The 18501-nt window shown below is 49.8% G+C and overlaps 1 protein-coding gene across 7 annotated transcripts in view; it reads left to right on the forward strand.

The window, feature by feature from the left end:
- The window catches only part of TKFC (triokinase and FMN cyclase), a 360998-nt gene that overhangs the window by 163229 nt on the left and 179268 nt on the right, over positions 1-18501 (forward strand). The window lies entirely within an intron of this gene.

Genomic DNA, 18501 nt, shown 5'->3' on the forward strand with positions numbered 1-18501 from the left:
CTGGAGGCAATTCTCACTCATCCAATTTGATATAGCCACCATTCCTGCTGCGAAGCGCAGTTTCTCCAGTTCTAGGTTGGGGGGCCAACAGTGAACATAAGCTGAGTGTCATCAGCGTATGAAATTATCTCGAAGCCAAACCGCTCAGCGATCTTTGCTAGTGGCGCTATATATATATTGAAGAGCATCGGACTTAAACAGGACCCCTGGGGTACACCCTTGTCCAACTGCATTTTGTCTGAGCAGTAAGGCCCCAGTATAATCGTCTGTTGCCTGTCTGTTAGAAAATGTTGCGGCCACTTTAAAGCAGTGTCCTGGATACCACAAGTCTGCACTTTTTCCAGCAGCTTTGTGTGTGAAATGGTTTCAAAGGCTGCAGACAGGTCCAATAGTATTAAAACAATCGCACCTCGTGCGTCCATCACTTGTCTAAGCTAGTCAGTAACTGCCAGGAGCGCAGTCTCTGTGCTAAAACCAGATCGGAACCCTGATTGTGAAGGATCTAAGATTTTATTAGTTTCAAGATACGACCAGAACTGCCTATTTATCAGATTTTCAAGTAGCTTGCCCAACAGAGGTAATAAAGATATTGGGCGGTAGCTACTGAATACTCGTGGGCCAGATGTAGCTTTTTTCAGAAAAGGTCGAACGTATGCTTCCTTCCATGCCGAGGGAATAACTCCAGTACGTATAGAGCAGTTAAAAATATCTTGAATCATTGGGGCACAGCAAGTGGATAAAGAGGTCATCGTCTGGGGGGGCAGGGATCCTGAGGAGAGCCGGATTTAGCCATGACCAAGGAACTGAGTACCTAACGTGACTGTCTGAAAACAATTCAGGGTACTATGGGAAGCTTTATCTTGCTCATTGGGTCTAATAGCTGTTCCTAAGTCCTGCATAGTGGCCGCTGGGAATTTTGCATATATGTTATTTATCTTTTCCTGGAAATAGACAGCCAGTGAATCGCAGAGCTCCTGAGATTCTACCTGGGATTGAGTGCAAGCTTGGGGGAAGTAAAGTCCCGCACTATGTTGAACAAGGCCTTCGAAGAGTTACTGGCTTGTTCTATTTGATTTATAATGAAAGACCGTCTGGCCGTTTTTATATTCTGATGGTATTGGGACAGGGCCTGTTTATAGAGGTCTCTGTCATGGGGATCTTTCCTTCTTCGCCAGAGTCGCTCTAAAGTTTTGCATTTGGATTTTTCAGCTTTTAGATCTGGCGACTACCATGGGGCAGACGGTCGACGCTGTGAGAGGCCATAGGTTTTGAAAGGGATTGTTGCGTCCAGTGCTGTTGTAAAGGCAGAGTTAAAGCCTTCCAGCATCTTAGCTATGTCAGTTACCATCTGGGGGTTTGGGGATAAAGACTTCCCTAAAGGATTCAAGAGGGAGTTTATGCCATGGTCTACGTACCTCTAGTTGTTTACCGTTATTTCTTACCAGGCCCACAGGGCACGGGAGCTGGATGTTAAACATGATCATAAAATGGTCTGACCCCGCACACCGAGCATTATCGCTATCTTCAGCTCAAGCATTGGCTGCAATCACGGGAGCTTCAGGCAGCGATCCACCGGCCCCAGACACCCTTTGAAAAATTTGTGCACACTACCACGTCCATGAGGGGGGCGATCTCCTTTCTGTACGGCCACCTTGTGGCCACTGTAGTTTCCCCGTTACCGCGCTATAAGGCTAAATGGGAGGCTATGCTGTCGCGTCCCCTCGAGGAACGGGAGTGGGAGGCGCTATGGTCAGATATTTCTAAGCACAACCACTCGACAGAATTACGGGAGGCGCATATGAAGGTAATGGTGGACTGGTATTTGTACCCGGATAAACTGCGGTGTATTTTTCCAGACACCTCTGATCGCTGCTGGAGGGGTTGCGGGTTGCTGGGGGACTTTGAGCACATTTGGTGGACGTGTCCCACGATTCGCCCCTTCTGGGAAGAGATCTTGGCGCACATTAAATCCATGTTGGGCTACCCGATTCCCACCTCCATGGCTTTTGCGTTATTGGGCCTTCGAGATCCTTCCCTGCGCTACCAAACTAGAGCTGATAAGGCCGTGATGTGGCTGTGCTTGGGGGCGGCGAAGGTGGCCATTGCGGCCAACTGGAAGAAGCGGACGGCGCCCACGGCCTCGATGTGGCATGCCCGCCTCTGGAGACTCCTGAGCTTGGAGAGAATGACGGATATCTTCAGAGACGACTATGCCGCGTTTGAGCTCAAATGGGGTCCGTTGGTGACGTTCCTTTCTAGAGGGCTGCCGGCGGCGGTGTGTCCGCCTCAGCTTAGGGGCCTGCGGCTGTTCCAATTGTAGTTGGCCGCTGAGGTTTTCGGGGGAGCCCCCTGCCTAGGTGCCCCGGGGTGCCGGGGGTTCTTGAGTGGACCCCTGATGGGTCTGCACGGGGGACGGATGTCGCTCCTCCCTGGACATAGCAGTGGACCTTCGGGTCCGGCGACCGGAGTTCCCCCCCCTGTCTCCATCTTTCTTTCCTTTCCTTCTCTCTTTCTCTTTCTTCTTGTTTTTCTGGTTCTTTCCAGACCTGGGGTCGGGGTGGGGGACGGGGGAGGGGGATGTGGGGAATTGGGGAGGGTGGTACAATGTAGAGGCAGCCTTACGCCATGTTGCCAGTGGGACTGATGAGCGCAGCCTTTCGTAGTGCCGGACCAGCAAGGGACTGTTGCTGTTTGCTGGACGCTCGTTGAAGGTCTCTGGGGCACTTTGCCCGGGCTGGCTTCCTCTTCTTATCTTGACTCTTCTGTAACCCTCCTATAGCGACTGCTACGATGGGGGAAGCTTTCCCTTGTGTGGGCCTTCGCACGGGCGGGTTCATTGTGGTTGTATTCCCTTTTGCTGGTTGGGCCAGGCAGCTGCGACACTCTTGCCATGGTATGGTTTGTATGTTATTCTTTCACATGTGACTAATAAAAACAATTTTGACAAAAAAAAATGGTCTGACCACGTTAAAGGGATCGGTGATTTACCGACCAAAAGGTCAGTATTAGAAGAAATTAAGTTCAGCGTGTGGCCTGCCACATGCGTAGGGCCTTTGACTTCTTGGATAATTCCTAGTGATTCAAGGTTAAGTAAAAGTTTATTAACTTCTGGGTTAGAGTGCTCTTCCCCATGGAAGTTGAAATCGCCGTGCAAGAGACATTTATTTGATGCTAATACATGCAAGGCTATTTGCTCTATCAGTTGATCACCGAAGTTGGTCCTAGGTCCTGGGGGACGATAGACCAGAGCTCTATTCCATTTGTCTGTCGTGGATATATCTATTCTGAAAATCCCTACTTCCATACTGGTGTTACTTATGATCGAGACCCAATTCACATTGAGGGAGTTCTTAAAAGATATTGCAATACCACCGCCCATTTTTCCTTCCCTGTCAAGATGGATACCTTTATAGCTGTTCGGGATAGCTATATTAATCGATGGGAGGTTGGCAGGATTCAACCAAGATTCTGTAAAAAAAACAGATATCAGGGGAGTGTGATGAAATCATATCCCATATTTCAACTGGGTGCTTTGCTAGGGATCTAACATTGCAAAGTATACAGCTTAAACCATGTGTTTTGAAGCTCTGGCTGCTTCCTAGCTCTGAGGGTATGGTCAGCTCAAGGTCATGTTGGAAGTGGCAGGTTCTACAAGCTACTGGACCTTCTAATGAGTTATGAAAGTTATGTAAACGCATTCCCTGAGGGGAAAGTTTTGCATCTTCCCGGGCCCCGATCATACGCAGGAAGTCAGCAGAGTATGATAAACGAGTTGATTTAGGGGTGATTACCTCAAATGAACTGGCGTTCCTGGCCTCTGGGCTCGGTCGGGCGCGAACGAGCGCAGACGGGCTTGCCTTTGGCGCGCCCGCTGCGCGGTCACGTTTTGGTGTGCATAATTAGTGTCAGGGGTAATAGACTAGCCCACTTACCTACACTACCCCCAAGATGGTGGTCCCGCTCCAGAACCAGCCTCGCAGAGCACCGAGATCCTTCCCCCCAACCAAAAAATTACAACAAATGTGACGGTCAAAACAGTTTAAAGGAACCTTTTAAAATACTTGAAATACGAAGGTTTAAAAAGCACGAATGCGTGATCGACAATTAAAAGCTATAAATATAAAATGATGTGCGAGATTGGTGAATGCAGGATATGCTAGGATCCGACTCCCGGCTCAAGCCTCAAGAGTCTGTAGTGCTCCCAAAGCTGGTTATTGCAGTCTGCTGTGGTGGTTACCAACCCTTGGAAGTCTAGACTACATTAGTGCTTTCCTCCCAGATGAGTTTAGGGTGCCTCGGTTGTCCAAAATGGAAGTGAGTTCAGGTTGCTCCAGTGGCTCCCAAACTAATAGAGTCCTGGCTGCAGTTGAGGTGTCTTCAGAGCAGTACAGTCACTGTCTGGCTTCTCTGGTGGTTCTCAAAGCAGGTCAGTCCTCGCTGCTTGCGTGGTCAACAAAGCAGGTGAGTTAAAGCTTCTCAGATGATCCACATCCGAGGAGAGTGTAGACTGCATGGATGGTTCTCAAAAGTAGATGAATTCAAGCTGCGGAGGAGCTTCATAAATCCGGTGGTTCAAGGCTATGCAGCCTCTCTTTACCTTGTCTCTCTGCTATGGCTTTATGTTTACTTGTGATGGTCAGGTGAATCATCTTGTGACCTCTAGAAAAGTGCTTTTTTTCACTCATTTCTCTTTTGACTAAATAGCTGGCATTTTTAGGCTCTTGTTCGTGGGAAGCCTATAAACAACCTTTCCCTACATCGGAGTTCCTTAAAATATGGCATATAACTCGATAAAAACACAATTGTAATGTTTTTCTTTTAGGTAATTTCATTCTAAAAATGCGCAACAGGACTCCATCAGCGTCTGTCCCCTGCCTCTGAGACAGAGTCGGCTACCTTAAAAGAGCATTTAAAGAGCAGTATCTGGAAGATGGCGGTGTGAGCAGACATGTTGCTCTGGAGCACCCGCCGACGGCCTGTTGCAGCACCGGCCTCTGGGCCGTTATAGCGCCTGCTGACCCACACAACGGGGCCGGTTGAGTCCCGGAACAGTCGAGCTGTTGGCCCGGGGCGACAGTGGCGATCAGGAGGGCTCCCCTCACGAGTTACGGTGCAGCGCCGGAAGAGGAGCGAGGTGGGGGCCTGGAGCGGGAGGTTCGCTCACCGTGAGGCCTGAGAGTCGGTGAGATAGTCTACACGGCCTGCCAGGAGCGGCAGCCGCCTGCCGAGCCGCTGACCCCTTAGGAGCGGTCTGTGGTTGGTGGGGCTGCAGCGACATGACTCGCAACAGGTGGACAGGCGAAGTGCCAAGGAGATGCCGGGGAGCCCGGATCGCCAGCTGCTGGGAGGGATCTTGCCGGCGCCTGCCTGTGTGGTGGTTCCTGTGTGTCCCGCGGCGGTCCTGGTGCCAGACGACCTCGCAAGCGAGGCGGCCTTCCCGCTGAGAGTGGGGAGAAAGGAGAGCTGCTGATCGCCGAGCTGGAGGCCTGGTAGGAAGAGCAGTCGGCACCCGGGCTGGGCCTAGGGTGGCTCCACGGAGCGGTCCGGGGCCCAGCGGATCGAAAGGCCTGTGGTGGTCAGCGGCCGGCGGAGCATGCAAAGCTCATCACTTGGTCCCTGGGAGCAGCGGGCCCCTCGCGGGGGCAAGTCATGCGGGACCAGACGGAGTGTAGCAGCCAGGTCAGTGTGAGCATCCCCCCAGGCCTGGGCTGCGAAGGGAGTGCCGCCGGAGGCCCGCTAGGGGGTCACGAGAGAGGTGGTGGAAGCCGGCGGCCGCCATCGCGACGACCGCCATTTTAGAGCACTGGAGTGTGATGGCGGCCTGACGGACAGCCTGCGGCCTGGTCATCGCTCCTGGCGGGTGGGACCCGACAGGAGCAGCAGGGGTGTGGACTGCAGGAAGATCATCGCGTTCCTTTGTGGTGCCCTGCCTGGGGTGATCGGCGGAGGTGCATGGAGCTCAGCATTTGCTGCAACATAGGACACCTGTCTCTCCTCAGGACAGTAAACAGGTCGAGCATACCCGGTGAGTGCCTGGTTCATTCCCCACACGAGCCGCCGCTGCAATTCCTGCTGCCGGGGGGGGCACACATTGAACTGCCCACACCGTAGGAAGGTTGTTCATCGCTATCTGCAGGTGCGAGGGGTGAGGGAGTGAGTGCACGGATGGACTGCGGCTGCTTCCCGGACATTGCGGAGAGGCCGCCCGGGGGGTGGGGGGGGTGGGGAGACAAACAGCAGGCCCAGTGAGCTTATCGGGGTCTTGGGCCCTGGAGGTGCTGAAGGGAGCGCGCACACCCTGCGGTGGGGTGCACATCAGCGGACAGGTGGCTCCCCCCTCGTCCCGTCATTTGCCTGCATTCCAGCGTAAGGGGTGCCAGAGGACACGACGTGCCGGAGCTCACTGTCTGCCGGGAGAGGAGGGGTGCGCCCTCATCGTCCTGGCTGGAGGTCCTGTGAGTGAGCCCGTTGGGTGGACCACGCTGTGCGGCAGAGGCTATTCGGCGGCGGTGGAATGCACGGGTGTGCTGAGGAGTTGAGCATTGACGGCGTTTGGCCGGGGCTCCCGCAGCTGCCTGACGCTGGGAACGAGCGGGACACCACAATCTTGAACATCTGAGACGGTGAGGTGAGCAGGGAGGAGGGAGATACCGGCATCTGGGTTCCTTATTGGCCTTCAGTGCAGCACGCTCTGGTCCCTCCCAAGGGGCGCAAGGACAAAACTCTAAGGGACCCGTTTGCGAAAGTACAGGCTGGTCAGCAACCCGACGACATGGCGACCGGTGGGGCCCACCCAGCAGCCGAGAAGGGAGATGGCGCAGAACCGATTACCAAGGCCTTCCTGGAGTCCATGTTTGCAGCCCTGAGGGCCGATATTCAAACTCTTAAGCGGGAGTTCACAGCGGAACTTAGAGAGGTCCGCAGAGATGTGGACGGCATTGGGGAGAGAGTAGCCGAGCTGGAGGGCAAAAGTGACGGACGGGACACGGAGCTGGCGGCTCTGCAACAGGAAGTCCTCAGGATCCATGAACAGCAGGCCGACCTCCAGACGCACGTCGAGGACCTGGAGAACCGGTCTCGGCGCCACAATATACTGATCTGCGGAGTGAAGATGGATGACGATTCGAAGGACCTTTTTAGGTACACAAGAGAGCTCTTCAATCATATCCTGGGCAGGCCTCTTGAGGCTGGGCTGCGGATCGATCGTACTCACTGAGTGGGGTCCCCTCAGGCGTCATCCTCCCCACCGCCGGACATATTAGTATGTGGCCAAGACTATCGTACCAAAGAGGACATAATGCGGAAGGCCCGCCAAATGCACCCAGTGTTGTTCCGCGACTAAAAGCAGGTTTTGTTTGAGGTCCTATCTGCACTTACCCTTCACAAATGCAGAACCTTCAAGCCTATCACCACGCATCTACAGCAACGCAATATCCCTTACAGTTGGGGTCATCCTTTCCGATTGGTGTTTCATATCGACAATGCGCTATATCAATTATGTTCCTTGTCGGAGGCGGGCAGGCTGCTGGGAGTGGAGCTCCCAACAGGCGATAGTGACGACGACAATTCCCCAGCAGATGTAAATGATTCAAGGCCCAGATGGCGTCAGCAGGGCCGCCGACGGCGCACCAGGAAACCTCCAATGGCAGAAATGCTCAAAGGCCAGCAGGCAGCTCTTGAGACTGTCTCCACGGAACTGACCGGCTCTCAGTCTGGCTGACTCCGGCAACAACAATGGACCGGCTAGTTAATTGTTTTCTACACGGGTCGTCGGCGGGAGGGGGATGTTTTACCGCAGGCTACCTTCCCCTCGATGCAGTCTTTCCATTCACCGGGAGGTGGAGGACAATTGGTTACTATTCACTTTTCTTCCTTGTTGCCTTTATTGCTCTTGTTTTTGGGGACTTTGTTTGGGGGGGGGTCCAGGGTTCCATGTCCACCTTCTGGCGGGGCCACCGGGGCTCCACAGGACAATAGCACACAAGCTACTCCTCACTCCGCACTTCTCCCATGCGCTCCAAAAGGCCTTTCTCGCACCGCCTGGTTCCTTTAGTAACCATGAATGCCAACTTCCACACTTAAAGTACTAACCCTCAATGTCCGAGGTCTCAATAACCCTGTGAAGCGTAGGGCTGTCCTATCATGCCTCAAAAACTCTCAAGCCGAGCTATGCCTTTTGCAGGAAAAACACCAACTAGCTAGAGACTGCCACCGCCTCCGATCCCGGAAATTCCCGACCCAGTTCTTTTCCTCCGGCCCTACAAAGTTCACAGGGGTGGCGATACTAGTGGCGCAGCGGTTTAAAGGGGAGGTCCTGCAGAAAGAGGCAGAAATCAGGGGCCGGCTGCTGGTCTACAGATTTGCCCTGGGCACCACGACTTTCACTATTGGCTCCCTCTACGCCCCAAATGAGGGCCAAGAACAATTCCTCCAATACGCTCTTACTGACATCACGGCCACGACTGACCGCAACATTATTATCGGGGGGGATTTGAATCTCGTTTTCGATAACACACTGGATAGATCCTCTCATCGGACGCACCAAGCCGGGAATACTCTTACTACTCCCACGCACATAAGACATATGCCAGGCTGGACTATCTTTTGGCATCTACATTGGCCCGAGCGATAGCGACGGAGGTTGAGATAGGGGTTGCTTCACTCTCCTATCATGCACCGGTGCTTGCTACTTTTACCCTCACACCCGTGTCACGGCCCGCCAGGGTATGGCGTCTTAGAGATACTCTACTACATCGAGCAGACATAGTCACACGTATACAGAGTTCCATTACTGATTTCCTGTCACATAACGCTAACACTGACACAACTCTGGAAATACAGTGGGCGGCACCAAAGGCAGTCCTCCGGGGGGAGTTTATTGCCATCTCGGCGGCTGATAACGTAGAACGTAGGCGCAAACGGGACGACCTCACTCAACAGACAAGAGAGCTGGAGCAGATGCACCAGAGAATGGGAGCCCCCCGAGTGTGGCGTCCGCTTAAAGCCGTGCGCCATCAACTCGCAGCCGTTGATCAGGATAGAGCGGAGTTTGCAGCCTTGAGGTTGAGACACGCCTACTATACTGGGGGTGACAGGTGCGGGCGCCTTCTTGCCCACAAGTTACGTGAAGTCCGGCAAAAGCAGGGGGTCCGGGAGATTTGCAGGGGAGACGGCATGTGAGTTTCGGAGGACGGTGACATCGCCGAGGCGTTCCGCGATTTTTATGCTACGCTTTATACTGCATCTCCTTTGGAGGAGGCGGAGGGAGCCGCCTTTCTGAACTCTGTCGCTCTTCTGGCTCTGACTCAGACACAGGCCGATCTATTAGATAGGAATATCCGCGTTGAGGAGGTAATTCCTGCCATTGCCCGGCTGAAGTTGGCAAAACCCGCCGGCCCGACGGCTTCTCAGCCATTTTTTACAAAAAGGTTTGTGCCCTGCTCGCTCCTCTTTTTAATTCCTTCTCCGAGCCCGGGACGATCCCTCAGGATCTTTTAGAGGCCTCTATAGCGGTAATCCCTAAGCCAGGGAAAGATAGGATTCAGTGTGGCGCGTACCGCCCCATTTCCCTTTTAAATGTAGATCTTAAAATATATACGGGATCCTGGCCAACCGCCTTGCACCCCACATGCCTGGGCTTATTGACCCTGACCAGGCGGGTTTTATTCCAGAGCACCAAACATCTGACAATACGAAGCGTGCTCTCCATCTTATCGAGAAGGCTTCTCGAACGGAGGGAGAGTATATGCTACTTACAATTGACGCCGGAAAGGCATTCGACAGAGTTCATTGGCCATATTTGGAGCGGGTCTTGATACGGATGGGCTTGGGAGAGAAATTTTGCACCCACATACTCAATTGCTATAAGTTCCCGTCTGCCTCTGTCCGGGTGAATGGCTACACGTCCACTAGATTTCCTATAGAGAGAGGCACCAGACAGGGGTGCCCTCTGTCGCCCCTCCTTTTTGCCACCTACATGGAACCACTGGCCCAGCGGATACAGCAAAGTCCAGCAATCTCCGGGATCAAGTTCGGGGGCTATGTCCATACCATCAGCCTGTATGCGGATGATGTGCTGATATCGTTATCTAATCCGCGCAATGTGCTGCCGGCATACCTAGCGGATTTAGACACCTTTACGCGGGCCGCGTGGTTTAAGGTAAATACCGACAAATCGCTAGCTCTTGCTCTCTCCCTGTTACGATCCACCCGGGAACACCTTCAGAGTCTGCTCCCCATTCAATGGGCTCAAGATACAATCCCATATCTGGGGATTCAGCTGGCGTCCACCCTTCCACGAGTTGTAGCTATCAACTATGCCTCCTTGCGTCGGAAGATTTGTCGAGAACTTGGCCAATGGAAACATTACCCCCTCTCTTGGCTGGGCAAAATTGCAGCAGTCAAGATGACCATTTTGCCTCAAATTCTCTATCTCTTTCGCACTATTCCTCTACATCCGTCCTCCGGTTGGATGCAGCAGACGCAATCAGAACTTGCCCAGTTCATATGGCACGGTCGGAAGCTGTGCATGAAGCGGACATTGGCGACTCTACCCCCGGAGGGAGGCGGACTGGGAATCCCCGATCTACAGCTTTACTACCAAGCAGCCCAATTGCGACATCTGGTTGAATGGAGTGGCTGGGAATCAGAGAAACATTGGTTGTTTCAAGACCAAGCTGTAGCAGCGCGGCCTTTGCAGGAAATTCCCTTTTTACGCAAACAACATAGACCCCCTAACTTGTACGCCTCATATATTACCCGTGTTCCTCTTGAAGTGTGGGACCGCACTAATATTAAGCATGATCTCACCACCTTTCCCTCCCCTCTCACTCCTTTGTTAGACAATCCTGATTACTCCCTGGGAATGGACCAGGTGGCCTTTGCAGGCTGGAAGTCGGCGGGATGTCAATTTCTGTACCATCTGTATGGGGCGGACGGCGTTATCCCCTTTCAGCAATTCAAACAGTAATACGGGCTGCCCGAGTCGGAGAGGCTCCGGTATTTGCAAGCTTGATATTGGGCGCTTAGTGAGCGAGTCCGCCCGTTGGCTAATAGGCGCTTTTCCCCCTACGAGCGATGGCTCATTACACGCACATCGGATAAAAAGCTAATCTCGGACTTATATAGGATGCTACAGACCAGACTTGCATACATACACAACCCCGGCAGGGTGCGTTGGGAGAGGGAGCTAGGCAGAACACTCAGCCACAAGGAGTGGGAGGGTATCTACTATAGGACATTCAACTTATCACATGGGGCTCACTGAAACTCTCACGAAGGTGGTAACATATTGGTACTACACCCCAGAACGTCTGCACTCAATAGACCACACGAGGGAGGAGACGTGTTGGAGGGGTTGCGACCATATAGGTACTTTGGTGCACCTGTTGTGGGAGTGTGAACATATTCAGCCTCACTGGACTCAGGTGATCGATGAGGTAGATAAACACTTTAACACTGTGCTACCACGATTCCCAGCGTATATTTTGCTGGGTCTTCCAAACCCCTTGACTTACCCGCTTCGATCACGTAGAGGTCGGCAAATAGCAATAGCGCTGGGGTCGGCGATACAGACCATACTTACCCACTGGCGTACCCCCACCATTCCGACCTTCACGGGTTGGCTATATCGTTTATGGTATGTCCTCGGAATGGAGAAACTTACACTGACGATGGCGGGAGAGGGATCCAAGTATGGAGAGTTGTGGCAGCCTTTTCTAGCCCTCTTGGCTACCGAATTTCGAGAAGTCACCTGCCCACGCTACTTACGCTTATTGCACCTTGCGGACACACCAAAGACGGAGGGGTGAGGAAGTCACACCAGGGGATCTGGAGGGTCTAGTAGGTGGACGTGGAACAGGGGTGGGGGTGGGGGGGCTCACGGAGGGGGGGGGTTCGTGTTTTTTCTTGAATTTAGCTTCTGTTTAGATTTTGTTTGGTTGCCTTTATCAGGGCGTGTGCTCGCTGTCAGGAACGTTCTCCTAAGTTGGCTTGTTCAGCCAGCATGTTTTGAATAGCTCAACCTATCAGGTTTGCTCTGTGTGTTCTTGAAATTTCAATAAAAAGATTTAAACCATAAAAATGCGCAAGAGGCAAAAAGTTGAATGCCCATTGAGGGCTTCATTGTGGCTGTACACAATCCATGTGTGTATTTTTTAAAGCCTTCCTGCTTTGTCTCACAGCAGGCCAGTTAGCAGCGTTAATATGTCAGATTAAAATGTTTTGACCTGCTAAAGCAGCCAAAAGTGACGATGTGCTTTAAGCCCCTGTGGACTTATTCCATGACAAAATCAACTCCATCTACTAAGACTTCCCACCCCAACACCCAACCCCCCACTCCCGCCAAGGACGTCGTCCACCTCCTCATGCTGACCGACACCCACCCACACCGGCTCTCCTCATGGAACACCCTCACTGAGGAAAAAAACGCGTCCATTTTGAGATCCTTCCACTCCAGAGCCCAAGCAGACCCCTGCCCCTACCACACTTTCAACCTCGACAATCAACCCATCAGCACAGAATTCACCAAGGTCCTCAACTCCTCAATCCCCACGGCTCACTTCCCCCAGAAATGGAAACATGGTGACGTGAAGCCGTAGCTTAAGAAACCTTCAGCAGACCCAGGAGAACCCAAGAACTATTGACCCATCTCCCTGCTCCCCTTCCCAGCCATGGTCTTCGCGAAAACTATCAACATCCAGCTAACTAGACCTTGGTAATACAACAACCCTCTGGACCCCTTCCAATCCGGCTTCAGAGCAAACCACAACACCGAGACAGCTCTAGTCACGGCCACGAACCACATCAGAATGCTGTTAGACCACAGAGAAACAGCAGGCCTCATTCTCCTCGACCTCTAGGCAGCCTTCGACACCGTATCCCACCACACACTGATCAACAGACTCCACTAGATCGGAATCCAAAGAGAAGCCCTCAAGTGGATTGCATCCTACCTCACAGGAAGAACTCAGAAGATCATTTTCCCTCCCTCCTCCTCACTCCTAATAACGTCACCTGCGGTGTACCTCAAGGCTCATCCCTCAGCCCTACCCTGTTCAATGTATACATGACTCCCCTGGCCAACATCGTCAGGAGCCATGGACTCGACATTATCTCCTACGCTGATGACACCTAACTCATCCTCTCCCTGACTAACGATCTATGACAAGGTCATTGAGCAGGTAGACAGCATCTTTGCAGCGTGAGGTATCCCCCCATTCATAAATCTGACAGCGGTCCGCCGCTATACAGCAAAGAATTCAGAGAGTTTCATTCAGAATGAATAACAAGCATCAGAAGAGTATACCTCTGTGGCCCCAAGCAAATAGTGTTGTGGAATGATTCAAAGGTACCCTCAAAAGGGTAGTTCAGTGAGTATCAGTAAACAGGAGTGAATTAACCTGTGTCTAGCCCTCCTTGCCTGTCGGTCAACTTCTCATTACTCCATAACGGGCTAAAGTCCCTGCCACCTTGCTATTTTGAAGAGCCATCAGAACCAAAATGCCACAATGGACCGTAGACCACTTAGTGAGTGCTGATAAGGTTCATGTCATCGACACTTCTTGAAAGTGCAAAATGAAGATGTATGCCGATCGGCGTCGGAGAGCTCAAGACACAGCCTTCAATGAAGGTGACTTAGTCCTGGTCAAGCAGACGGGAAAGCGGAAAACAGACACTCTGTTTGCTGTTGATTCTTTGAAGGTTGTGACTTGCAAAGGACACATGGTGACGGCCCAACGTCTAGGACTGTCCGTCACACGGGACTAGTCACATTTTAAGCACCTACTTCTGCAATCGTCAGCTCCTACGTTTACAAGTGAGGCTGTCCTGTCTGGTAGTCCAAATCAAGAATCAGAACCTGTACCATCGGTGCATGAGCAGGGTATATCTCAACCAGTTCATGCCACTCGATCTGGCCAACTTCTGCAAGCGCCTTGATGACTTATAGAAGAAGTATAATGTAACAGTTGATTGTATTTTTTATTTAACAAGGTGGGAGATGTAGTGTAGGACCATTGCGGTTCTGGGCGGACTCAACAGAGGAGGAACGTAACTGGTTGGGAGGTGTTAATTTGTGGTTATTAACGGTTATGACATAATCAGAGAACAGTATTTAATTGTATATGGAGGAATAAAGATGTACAATCCAGAGCTCCGTGTGCGACGTATTCATATGGATGCTCCCGGGCTAGAGGGGAAAACTGCATCCATGAATCTGGTATTACTTGGTTTTCAAAAGATACAGCAAAAAGGATATTAAGTGGACAGACCCAGAAATCACCATCTGCTTTAAAGAAGTTAATTGTTATCTTGTGGGCCATGTGTTCTGTATTGGCTGTGCAGCTCTTAGATTCTGAACTAGAGTTTCCTCCATGAACTTAATATGGTCAGTGTTTAATAAGAAGACCTCCCAGTGGCCTGCGTTAGGATTGAAATGCATTGTTTTTCATAACCAGTGATCCCACGTAGTCGTAGGTCGCAGCACGCCCCGTCCCGCAGCGGGCGGGAAGACCCTGATGATGAAGCATGCCACCAAGGGTCCTTTTGGTGGTTGAGGGGTATTTAAACAAAGCTGTGTGCTTTTCACCATTGTAGGAGACGCACGTTGTCTGGAGAAACACTTTTATACTTCCCATAAGGGTGGATCCCTTGGCCTTAGTGATTTAGTCTCCTCCTGACACCCAAAACTTCCCAGAACTGAAAGCTGATTCATATAACAGTCGAATGCTCTGACTTGAGGCCTGCAATTTATATTTCTCTGATGGTGCAAGCGGCCCTGCTGTCCAAGACCTGTCCTATACTTCAGTTTCATATTTGGCTTCATGGCTGTTTCGTTCTTGATAACATGACTCCCTTCTGGTGATGCTTGTACTAAGACTCTTTCTGTGAGGTATTTAGGGGAACCTTATCTGCTTCGTGGGTTTTATGATATTGAATATTTTGTTAATTCTAGAGTTATGTCCCCCCCCCTTTTGATTCCCAAGATGATTCCCGTAAAAGTGAGGAATATCAGGTGTTCGATAAAGAGATACTGTTGTGCCCTGTTTAAGAAACATCTGGCTGTGAGACGACACTGAAAGTATCGTGGAAGGAGATTTCCATGTCACCTTCGTCAGCTACCTTGAGGAAAAATTATTCAGAGGTGGTGTATTCCTTGGCATGGGCTCTACAATGCTAATGTCCTAATATCCTGATTCAAGCTTTGCAAGTACGGGGATAGTTGCTGTTGCTTGTAGTTTCAGGATAGAAGTTCTATTTATTATGTTGTGTAGGCTTTCGCTTATCTAATCCGGGGTGAAAGTTTTTCTTTTTTTTCTTTTTTTATTTCTTGATTAGGTGTTCCCCCAGATCAGCAAACAATATACAACAATCAACAGCAATCATTTCCGCCTCAGCCGAGGTGGAACACCGTTTTGTGATAATACAAATCAGGAATTAGACCACCAGTCTTATCAGTGGAGGAGTCCGCCCTTTCACTTTTCGTCATTGTTCTTATTCATTGTTATAAGCATCATCAAAACTTAACTGCAACTATCCGGGGTGAAAGTTAGGACAGGGTCATTTGTTTCTTCACCTATATCTCGTTAATTCGGTTGTTTCAGATAGCTAGCATAGGCACTCGCTGCTCCTGTTTCTTCCCCTGATTGTATGCTTATGTCGAGCAACTTCAGCCCCTTCCCACTGGGCTAATGGCTCTTGGGATTTCTAGTATAGTCACGGGTCAGACATATTGAGTAGACCCTGGTCGTGTTGGACTGTTATTTTGTCTTCTTAAGGAGATGTGTTGTGTGTTTACTAGTGGTGGACATCCTCTCTGTGGACCTTAAGGCCTGTAAACAGCCCTACCTCTTTTGATGAACTTGTTTCCTTAGATAAGGCAGGATCCAGAGACCACTTGCCTTAGTCCAATGTGAAATGATTATCTGACTACGTCTCCTTTGTCTGTAATATGTTGTACGTACTGAGCAATATTTGATTCATCCTCTTTGATTCACTTGTAACAAAGGTACCAGAATTTATTAACTCCGTACCAATTTAGGGAAGGGTAGATCTTTTGGTATATTTTTCCTGTTGTTTAGTTTTTTTATTTCCTAGCAAGGTTTGTGAGGAGCGATTGTGTCTCTACCATCTATTACTTCAGACACGAGTGGGATCAAATTTCCTTTAATGAGCACATATTCTGTCCAGTGTTATGTGTTGGGAGAAGGTTATGATGTAGCTATGTCTCCCTTTTATAATCTTCAGATTGTTTTTCCATATTTAGCAGTCTTTTCCCAGTTTTTTTTGTTTTTCCTTGAGAGTACTTTTTTTTAATTAATTTTTTTAATGGAGGCTTTGCTATGTCTTTATTCAGTACTAAGCTCCCGCCCAGGCAGTTTATTTTAATGTCTTGTTGGCATTCCTTCCTTGGTGAAGGAATTTTGATATTAACTGCCTCTTCATTCTTTCCTCGCATTTTGAGTTCAATGTTTTAGAGCCAGACAGATGGTACACATCTTCCTCTGTAGAACTGCCTATTGTATGATTTTTAATTACATTATCTATGTTTTGAAAGGTTTTAAGGAATGGAACAGGTGCGGGATTTCCACGCTTAGGGATGTATTGGTATCCTTACAATTCAGAGCGTACGCTGACCTCAGTGCAGAGTCCGATTTGGAAAAAAACCCAGATCTTTCATTTTCTGCAGTTGCACCACACCTTGAATAAACACAAAAATGCCCTAATCCTATCCCAGACTGTAACCCACTAGCAGCAAAATTAGATTAGGAATTTATTGAAACAAAATGTATTTCGTGACTGTTGGGCAATGATAGTAAGTACTCCGGATACACTTGAGAGACAGATGGACTGCTGACCTTGGTGCATTGGAAGATGACTTCTGGATTCAGGCATAATGGCAGCCCGTTTACTGGTGATCTCGGCCAGATTACGCCTCTTCAGTTCAAATTCTTCCATAGGGTGTACTATACCCCGGATAGATTGTATAGGATGGTAAGGTCCTCCATTGCCAACTGTACAAGATGTCAAACTCCAACAGGGACTTTCTAGCATACGATTTCGGCCTGTCACAAACTCCATATTGATAGTGATATTGATTACAGGTGCATTCAAAGATGCAGGCGGTGATCAGCTTCCCAGTAACACTTGTCCTATCCTGGGGCTTATCAATGATTGTGATGGGTCAGCGTGAGGCAAACTACTATTGCATACAGGATACATGGTGGCCAAAAGGGTTATTGGTAGATCATGGCGAGTGTGCAGCAGCCCAGCTTCTCGAAGTATCTCGGGAGTATGGATTATTGTATCCTTGCTGAAGAATGCATTTACAAATGTACGGGTTGCTCTGGGAAATAACGGAGAGTATGAGGCAAATGGCTACATCACTTTCAAGATTTCTTGGCCCAAGGTCACGCCCAGGCAGACCGCCATGAGCATTTCTGATCTCTTTATGAAAGATTTTATGCAAATTGGGAAGGTCAGTTGTATGTTTGTTAATTACATGTTCTGAATATATGTTTTGGACGGCACACGGGCTGTTTTTTATTGTGCTTATTGTAGGAAAAACACTAAAAAGAAGTTAAAAATAATTGGCGCCGTGGCCAGGGCGACTGCCTCCAGAATCTGGGGATCACGGTTCGATCCCCGGCACAGGCGGCAGATTAGCCCAGCACCATGTGACTCTGGGCAATAGCTTGCTTAATCTTCCCGACGGCCCCCAGCGCATAGAGACCCTTACGGGTGATTGTAATGTGGGTTATTATTATTCTTCTGTGTGCTAAATTTCTGCAGAATTGCACCTGATTTATTTGCCAACTTTCAAACATAACTTGTAGTTATGCTTGGGAGTGCGCTCAGTTAATCAATTATCTTTGCACAGAAGCAATGTTTATCCTGTCTGGGCAATTTTTCTTCAGCTTATGTATTTGCATTTTTCAATTTATGCATGTTCACATCAGTACTTTTGAGCTGAGTTGCCAGCCGTTGGAGTTTGTCTATTTGCTCCTCCATTTTCGTAGAATGAAAAAAAACGAAGTGCTTCTGATTCAATGTGGCAGTGTAGCCATTATATCTTGTGTTAAGCGCACTTGGTTTATAGCGTCGGTTTATACTGTCAGTTGGAGTATCCTCACCTTTTGGATAATTGTCACTGAAGTTTGCAGTTAGACCATTTTTTTGGTTATCTGCACTAGTCATGCTTTTGGCTCAGTATTTCATGTCCACAGATGCCTGAATGTTCTCACTAGTAGAGGACGGCACCACAGTGCCAGGGCCCTTCTCCTCTGATATTAAGTCTTCATTTATTTTTGGGTCTCCCGCTACGACTACATTTGAGCCACAAAGCCACAATAGTTTATTTCGAGCGCCTGCTCTAAATGATTGTGTGAAAATTGGAGAGGTTGTGAAGAGAGCTGGGTTTTCCATTGTCGTTTGTCATCATTGAGCATTCCTGGACCATTACCATTATCGTCAATGGGTCTGTCCCTTTTCTGAGATAATGTT

This window comes from Triturus cristatus, chromosome 3_2 (genome assembly GCF_964204655.1).
Source record: "Triturus cristatus chromosome 3_2, aTriCri1.1, whole genome shotgun sequence".
Lineage (NCBI taxonomy): Eukaryota > Metazoa > Chordata > Amphibia > Caudata > Salamandridae > Triturus > Triturus cristatus.